Below are 10,150 nucleotides of genomic sequence, written 5' to 3'. Positions count from 1 at the left end.
CTTGGGAAGTTACTGAAAACCTTTAGTTATGAGTTTTCACCTTCACTGCTATTTTTGATGTGCAACTCAGGTTTCTTGCTCTCTGAGGTAAATGTATACAACAAAATTTGTCACTCAATCTTTTTGGAAGATTAGAACCTGAAGTTAATTACATACTTTTGTATGTGTTGTACAATGTACACAGCATTTAAAGTATTATTTTCATTTTTTGACTGATTACATTTGAAGAATTCAGTCTCATGCGACTTATAGACTGTTAATTGAGCATTACTACTGTAGAACCTTTTAATCCTCTCTGTACTTTATCTGGTTATATCAACTTCATAGGGAAAGAAATCAGTTTCCATCTGTGCACTAGGCTCCTGGTTGACGGGAAATAGGATATCATTCCCTAAAGAATAATAAAATTTTTCCAATGCAGTTACTATCAGGGAGTCTAGTCTTAAATACAATGCACAAAGTTTTAACTTTCAATTCGAACGATAAGAAGGAAGGATCTGAAGCTAAAACATTTTAGTTTTGCTTCGATTTACCCCAAGTGACACGGGGCTTCCGGGGATCTGAATTTAAAACATAGAAATTTTGTTTCCATACCCCAAGTGACACAGGGGTCACCGGGGATCTGAAGTTAAAAACATAGAATTTTTTTTTCCATTTACTCCGACTGACACAGGTGCTATCGAGTAACTGATGCTAAAACATATAAGTTTTGTTTCCATTTACCACAAGTGACACAGGGGCCACCGAGGATCTGAAGCTAAAACATAGAAATTTTGTTTCCATTTACACGGACTGACCCTAGCAATTTTTTGGTTTGAATTCTGCAATCAGTTCTTGAGATATAGTAGTCTAGCTTTATGAGAAAGAGTTCATTTTCGCCTTTGCCCTTAGTGCGTTTGGCCCCAAAACTTAGTCATTCTTCGTTTCATTTCGATTGGATTATGTATAGGGGGAAAGGGGGCACTGCGAACATGGTATGTTTTACTAGGATAACGTCAAGCAAAAAATCTTAAAAAATTCTCAAGTAATGACAGTACCAGCCTTACTTCCTTACCAAACTTTCCGGGCAAGGAGCCAGTTTATGTGCCTGTGGTGACAACTTCTTTGTTTTAGCAGATGCTGACGTACTTTTATCAGTCTTCTTCGTGTAAAAACATATTTTATAATAAGCAATAAGCTAAATTTAATTATTGCAAACCATTATATGAACATTCGCGTAAATTTATGACAATGTTTAAATTTTGCCATTAAATTAAAAATTCTTTTTTTTTGAAAATTAATTCTAACTTAAATGACGGGGCACTTGTGGCCACATGTTGGGGCACGTATGAACAGTTCCCTTTTTCTCGTCGCAATATAAAAATTTGTGTACGCTCATTGTAAGTGTTAGAAGAGATGCAAAGATTTATCATTAATATTTTGCTGCAATCAGTTTGTAAATGTATTGTTAATTCTTATTACATAATTATTAATTACCGATTTTATTATTTTTTATTTTTTAAATTCTTTAATTAGTAAATAGCCGGCCGAAAATTTAGTGGTATAAAATATTTGCAAGGAAAATAAAGACAAAATATTTTACTTTAACTAATAATCGAAGTTTAAAATAATTTAAAAATTCATCATCGTATTCTGTATGAAGCTTAAACGCATTATATAACAAGAATAAACTTTGCGTAATAAAATATTCTTTGTATAATTTAATCTTATAAAAATTTTTCTTGTCGATTCAGTGGTTAGAATTTAAAATTTGGCAGTGAGCAGAGTAATATAATTCGAGAAAAACATTTTTTTAAAATAAAATGACAGTTACTGTACAATTTAAACTGACACAGTACCTATAGTTTACATATAAGCGCTTGAATGTAATTGATATATACGTATATGCTTCATCATAACGAGTTTTTCGTTGAAATATGATGCTCGTCCTGCATTTTTCAACCGTGTTCACTTGTGTCCCACGCTTGTTCAGATGCGCTCCCTATAGAGGCACATGTGAACAATTGAAGACATTTTTTTAAAGAATTCCATAATGTAAAGAAATAATTTTTATTAAAAATCTGAAAAAAGTCCATGGTACAAAGAAAACACTATTCAATCATGGCGGCTCTTTTTATGTGAGAAATTCGTAATATATTCTGAAAAATTAAAAAAATGAAAAAAAAAAAAAAAAAACTCTGTTCAAATGTGCACCCTTTCCCCCTACTATTTTGTACGTGAATTTTAACGTTATTTCTTGATATTTAAAAATCACCAATTGGAAATAATGTTCATATGTACCACCCTACTGAACTAATTAACTACAAAATTTAGTCAGGTCAAAATTCACATAATGTACATGCGTACTAAATTTTCATGTGTTATGTTTTGAGTTTGAGCGGCTGCAAAAAAATTGTTCATGTACATACTGTCATTTTTTCAAAAGGGTAAAATGGGTACAGCACCCTGTAAAACATGTAAATTCATCAAAACTCGTCAGTCTTACGAATACAGGATTTTTTAATATATATTTTGGACATTGATAAAATAGTTTTAACGCCTGTAGGGGAATGTGGGGCAAAGTTAAATGGTTAAGATGACTGATCTTTTTTAAAATGAACAAATCGGAAATTGATTTTGAAAATAACAGCATCTAAAGAAAGAACATTCTATTTTATAATAAAACTTGCGTCGAAATAGTATTTTTTATTTTTGGCAGTAAATTTGAGTCTTCAAAAAAAAAAAAAAAAAAAAAAAAAGTGGAAAAATTTCTAAGTGAATGAATGAATAAATAAGTGAATTACAAAATGAAGGATTGTAAATGAATTAATTAATAAATGAAAACATGATTGAGATTTATATTAAATAATTGAGTGAGCAAATGAAACAAACTATTTCACTTTGCCCCGTATGTACTTGAATAATTATACAATTTATTTAAAATACAAATAGACTTAATATTAATTAAATTATTACTGCATTGAATATTAGGAGATCTATATTAAAATTTAAAATGTAAATAACAATAACTTTATCATTTTATAGTAAAAAAATTGATTTGTAAAAATTGCCTGTATCACCAAATGTTTTAATATTTGGCGGTATTTTTCCTGACTGGAATAGACTACATATGGTACTATATAGTTAAAATAATACCAGATAGGTGAAGCTAAAAGCAGAGGAATTATTTCACCTTTTTACTTTGCCCCCCTATTTCACTTTGCCCCATGTTCCTCTACTTTGGATTTATATAAATTGTTTCTGCTTTTGGAAAAAATGTCAACGAAATACCAAATTTGAAGAACATTTTGTTAGATATTTCTCACTTCAAAATGGAGTCCTTGGCAAGTAGCCATGCTGATGTCACTCGCAGTGTTCAGAGGCTTTTGAACATAAAAGGGGAGCTAAATATGAGTTATGTTCCTATGTCGTTTATAGAAAATAATGTATTCGGACAAATCTTCTTGCAACTGCTGCAGAAAGCATAGAATTTAAATTTATAATGGAGGAACTATTTAACAGTTGGTAGATTTTGGAAGAACTTTACATTAAAAAGTGTATAAGCCAACTTCCTTGTAACAGTTAAAAAATAAAGAAGAAAATCATGAAGGATATCTTAACGTCTCATAAAAACGTCACTAAAAATAGAAAAAGTAAGAAAAAAGTATATAAATAAAATACATTTTTAACAAAGATTGAAAAAGAAGAAAATTGAAAGCAAGTATTGAGATAAAGGACATGTGTGTCCTTCTTCCTCCCTCGAGAACTTTTAGTGGAACATCCGATTCTGAGCAACCATTTTTTACTTCCTTTTACAAAAAATGAAGTATTGTATTCGCGAAAAAATTTTCACTCAAAATTTGACCTTAATTTCTATTTTTCTCACCCCTGAATGAATGTTAAGTTTTTTTTCGATCCGACCACACGTGGATATATGCCTAGGAACCTACAGATACCCGAAATATCCATTTTGACGACCCCCGATTTAATTACAACGGATTTTCTCGTGACGTCCGTATGTACGAATGTATGAGCGTATGTGTGTATGTATCTCGCATAACTCAAAAACGGTATGTCCTAGAAAGTTGAAATTTGGTACGTAGACTCTTAGTGGTGTCTAGTTATGCACCTTCCCTTTTGGTTGCATTCGGGTGTTTCTAAAGGGATCTTTTGCTCCTTTTTGGGGGGGAATCATTGTTAATTTCAATGCTAGTTCAAGTGGTATTATAATTTGGTGGACAATTGGCGATATATCGCCAGTCTTTTGGTCGCCAAGTTGGCGGCAAATATGGCGGTTATTTTTTAAAAATCTTGTTACAATTTGGCCACTGGTGGTGATATTTGGAGAGTAAACTATTGAATCACGTTAAAATTGCCAATAATGGGAAAATGACATTAAAACTGGAGTAAGAGAAAGTCATGTGATGCACACATCAGCTCGTTTTATAAGAATACATCCTTCAGCAAGTGTATGTAACCCCAACACAAAGATTGAAGGAACTTTGAAACCGTCTTACGGAATGTTTCATGTCTGTGCCATTCAAGGGAACACTGAAACGCCACTTTGAGTTCAAGACTTCATTTGCACTTTTCGAGTGCGCTGGTTGTTGCTGGCCTCCTAGAGAGGACTTGATCACTGAAAGTTACATGGATCGCGTGTAGACATCGCTTATGCCTTTCAAAAAGTCTTTGCAACGGAACTAGACTTGCATTGCCATTAAACAATTAATAGCGAAGGCTCGCTTTATCAGGAAACGTTTCTCTTACGGAAACTTGCAGAAAATGTCTCCAGATGGCTGGAAATCGCGCTGGAAGTGATACATTTGCTACGAATGCTGTAAAAATTCTGTAAGGAGTTTCAAAGCGGGTCCCCTGTTTTAAAACTCCTTATAGCATTTTTACGGTTTGATCCATCAATGCCTTCTAATCGATTCACTGGCATTATTTTTCAACATACCGTGTCTGCTTCATAAAAAGAACCACATATTTTTTTCTCTTTTAGCTTTAAAATAACTGGAAAATATATAAAAAAAATAAGTTAAATAGAACTTTAATATATTTTTTTAAGGTGAAAAAAAAAAGATTATTCAGCTTTTTACTCTTATATCACTATTTAAAATACGATTATTTCGAACCTGATTACTCTTTTTGTGATTTCCCTGCGTAATGAGAATTGTAATTAAAAGCATGATCTACGCACTCATCTAAAATGAGGAATTTAGAACGATGAGTTTTGCAAATAAGTTGTAAGCCGATTATTTGGGATTTGTATGACTTCAAAGTTAATATGCTTTAACGCTGACAAGCAAATTAATTATTACTGAAAGAACGCTCAAAAATAAATTAGTAATATCCCACAGAGGAAATGATTTACTAGGATAAGTTGATTTCGAAACTGCCACAAGTTCAAGAAATTGCTTAAAACTTTGAGTTGTGACATTGCATTAATGACGGTTGCAGTTAAACTCACGAGATGATACTTCATTAAATTATTGAATTAAATTAATTTCACCAGAATACAGTAATGTATTTTTCCTCATTCAATATAATATTTGAAAATGATTTGATTTAAACTCTTAATGCGTTTGAAACTTCAACACCTTTTACGCTATTTAGATTAAATTTGAATTCAGTGTTGTCTTCCAACCATTTTTGAAGATATTTTTCTTTTCATGAGCTGACTGCTTCAAGTTTAATGAAATCATTGCCTCTCATAATCTTATTTCCATAAAATTAGCTTCAGTGCTTCTAGTTTCTAATGATTCGATCTCATGAATGGTGAATAGTAAAATCCATTTTTACTTCCTTTTACAAAAAAGGAAGCACTGTATTCGCGAAAACATTTTCACTCAAAAATCGACCTTAATTTCTATTTTGCTCACCCCCGAATGAATGTTGATTTATTTTTCGACTCGACCACATGTGGGTAAGTGCCTAAGAACGTAAAGACACGCGAAATCCATTTTGACGATTCCCGAGTTAATTACAACGAGTTTTCTCGTGACGTCTGTATGTACGTAAGTATGTGCTTACGTGCGTATGTGCGTATGTATGTCACATAACTCAAGAACGTAATGTTCTAGGAAGTTGAAATTTGGTACGTAGACTCCTAGAGGGGTCTAGTTGTGCACTTCCTCTTTCGGTTGCATTCGGGTGTTTCTAAAGGGGTCTTTTGCCCCCTTTTGTGGTAAATCATTGTTAATTTCGATGTAAACTCAAGTGGTGTTATAATTTGGCAAACACTTGGCAATATATCACCAGTCTTTTGGTCGTCAAGTTTTGTTGCCAACTTGGCGATTTTTTTTAAAAATCTGATTTTAATTTAGCCACTGTTGGTGATATTTAGAGAGTAAACTATTGAATTACTTTAAAATTGCCAGTAATGGGGAAATGACATTAAATTGGAGTAAAAGGAAGTCATGCTTTGCATCGTAACTTTTAGCTGGTGTTGGTTATTATCTTCCACCAAGCCTTTAATAAGCTCATAATCAATCATTCGTTACTAATCAAGTTCACTAATATTACCTCGGAGCTTTGGGCTAACTAAAGAGATTTTCTGGGTTGCGTATGAACAAATAGTGGATTAACTCAGTAGATGAAAGAAGAATATTCAAATCTTGCGAAAAATAGGGAAGAAACATCCATGAGACCAAGAGAAATTATAAAAGAATTCATCTCGACTCAACAATTTCGGTTTAAATCGGCACTGAGATTATTTAAATGTTAAAATACGTAAGATCAGTAAATTCCGGTATGGAATCATATAAAATCTTTAGTATTTTGAGCATGAGAATACCTGTCGATTTTTCTTTCAACCTATATAAATAAAACAAAGAACATACGTGTATATATGTGAGTATATATATATGTGTGTGTGTGTATGTATACAAATCCACAGTTTACGTCTGATCTCGACCAAATTTGGCAGGGAGGTATTTAGGCACCCGAGAAGGAACGTAGGGGAATTTTCGTGCGCCAAAAGAAAAAAACATCAAACCGTTCAAATTTAGGACCCAGAAATGGCATTCTTCTAATACGAGGGCGAAAAAATGCTTTCAAAAATTAAAATAAAATATCCATAGAAACCACTTGATTTTTCTGCATCTGATAAAATGTGTTCCAATGTTCCAAGGTGAATTATAACTGTTTTTAATTTTTTTTCATGCTAAAATGTAGGAAACCTTCAATTAGAAATTCACTGTTGATCAAGATCATTGTTGAACAATGCTTTCATTAAAATCTGTAGCTTGAAGAAAATCATTGAGAAGATCTGTTGCCATTTTTTGTCGAATATGAAAAAATAAAATTCTGACTTTTTTTCTGAGGCTTTTCTTGCAATCAGGGAATTTAAAAATTTTAATTTTTGGTTATTTTTCCGCAGTCAGTCGAAAAATTTAACAGATTTTTTAAAAATTCAACCCTGATTGTTGAATACGCGTCACTTGCCGTAACTTTTCTTTTCGAGGTAAACCGTGCAAAGCCGGGCGAAGCAGCTAGTACACTAATAAAAATTGTAATTGACAGTTGACATAGAATTTATCCATCAGGCGAAAATAATTACGGCTAACTTTTATAACGCGTAAATGTGTTCTTAAATGAGTGAAGTTCGGGAAAAAATTGTTGCATACAGTTGGATCAACCTAACCTGGCAGCGTCATTATAATCTGTGTAGCCTTCACAATTCTGCCTGGTTAAGTTCGCCCCAATTATAGTTAAATAGTATTTGTATACCGGTGAAATACTGGTTGGTATAAATGTCATTATTTTATTGCTATGTGATCTTTTGATATTTTTCACTTTAAAATAATTGCAAATCAAATGCAGATGTTTGCCAATTGTGATGAAACCCTCATAATTGAGAACCGAATAACACTGAAAAACAAATTTTAACGAGTTTTCAGTTCCTCAATGAATTTTGGGTGTTTCTTATAGAGTTCAAGGTGCTGAAATAGAATATGTTTGCGAAAATTTTCTATGACCCTCCAAATTTAAGAAATTTCATTTAAAAGTTTTGTATTATATATGCTATCTTACATCAGTTTCAAGTTTACCATATTTTTCTTTTAAATTCATTTGATCCATAGACACATATTTTTTTACTCATTACAGAGATTAAACATGTAACAAGAGAGTAGAAACCGAATTCACTTTGATAAATTTTATATATGCGACCTTTAGCAGATGGGGCTAGGCGCTCCGTATTATTTCGGTTTTACGCAAGATCACGGTAGTTGACATTGTCTTTCGGCTAATGGAAATGTTCTGCCATCGCTTCACATAGCTCATTCTTGCATAATGAAAGAATTTTACGAAATTATGAAGAAATTGATTCATTAAATTGACTATTCACATCATAATTGGAGCATATGGGCAGTTGTGTTAAGTAAATACCGTAACTACCGTTAAGTAATTACCGTCTTATTGTTAAGTAATTACCGTAAATTGGTTTGCAACTTGATTATACAATGTACTGATATTTTCTGTGTGAGTGGAACAACAGGGAAATACATGAAAATTATATCAAAAAAGAAATGACCAGAACGCATGCAATATATTGCAGGTGAAAAAACATATATGCAAAACATTCCTCTAACCGATAAAAAAAAATATTCCCCCACCTTTACACATAAAGTTGGGATTGATGAAGAATTTCGTTAAATCAATGGATAAAAAGGGCGTGGATTTCAATATTTGTAGGAACAGTTCCCATCACTCATTTATGCAAAAATTAAGAAGAGCATTTTTATTGAACGGCAGATAAGAAAGCTTATGAAGGATCAACATTTTGAAGCTATTTTAAATGATTTAGGAAAATTAGCATGGATTTATTTTTAAAATGTTGTGACACAGTTCGTAGGAAATAATAAAAGTCCTCATTATTAAAATTAATTTGAGACATGCTAAAAAGTTACAAAAAATTAGGATGTTCAATGTCACAGAATTTTTCCCCCCTGAAAGTATGGGAGTTATGGGCGATGAGCATGGGAAGCGCTTCCACCAGGATGTTTCTGCAATTTAAGCGGGATATCACGGACGGTTTACTCGCAATATGCTCGGAATCACTGTTGGAATTTTATTAGAATGTTATATCTTATTTAAGTTTGTGTTAGTGCCAATAATAAAGTATCCGCAGTTAAGGCATTTACAGCTACATAAAGAATGAAATTTAGAATTTCTTTTTACAAGTATCATTATTATTTTCATCAAAAATCTCTCTTCCATTCTTCTACAACATTTTAAACAATATATATTTTTTGTGTTTTATACTAGTTTTAAGCTTTGTAATTGTTTATAAAATGGTAAATGACAAAAATATTGTACATGTATCGAATAAATGTCATGAAATTGAGATTTTAAAGATTTTGGAATTTCAAAAATCTGTGAGTGATGGAATATTTTTATTATCATATTCTTTTTCAGCATCCCCTAAAATATAAAAGTCACCTTTTACTTAATGAGGAACAGAAACCTTGCTAACCTTCGTAATATATGTGCAAAAAACCGTTAACAAATTGAAAGTTAAAGTACCTCGTTTGAAGCAATTAATTTTAATGCACTTGTTTGTCAACTTATGATCAAAAAACACAGTGTCAGTTTAACTCATGATTTATACTTTTTTGGAGTTAATTAATAGCTTTCGACGATGGGAAAGTAAAAAAATATTAATAATTTTTCCATATTAAAAGACAGTGGGTATGTTAAAATCAGCTTCAAATATTTCTGTTTGAAATGTAATATTATATTGATTAATGTTAACAAAAACACTGTCAATACTATAGATAATTAGTTCAAGCTACAAACTTGAAACTTTGAAGTTACAGACAAGAGGCTGAATTTGCTTTTATTGAATTAAAGTAAGCAACTGACGAAGACTAAATAAATACTAGTTTTTCTTAATATCAAGCATGGGCGCCCATATGCAAAATTAAAAAGGGACGGGGGGGGGAGGGGTCTCAGAAATTTTAACCATGGTTTAGCAGGATATTTCTCCATGGAGGCAGATTTCAGGACATATTAGAGTCATTGAAATTTGACATTTTTAATTATTTATTCATTAATGGCTGGAGAAGAAATATTTTTACATTTTTGCAAAGAAAAAAGTACTAAAAGCAAGGAAGTTCTAATTTCCAAGGGGGGGGGGTCGAGCCCCCCTTGGGGGAGCCCTTGATAT

The sequence above is a fragment of the Uloborus diversus genome, chromosome 2 (genome assembly GCF_026930045.1).
Source record: "Uloborus diversus isolate 005 chromosome 2, Udiv.v.3.1, whole genome shotgun sequence".
Taxonomy (NCBI): domain Eukaryota; kingdom Metazoa; phylum Arthropoda; class Arachnida; order Araneae; family Uloboridae; genus Uloborus; species Uloborus diversus.
This window is presented reverse-complemented; position numbering follows the sequence as displayed.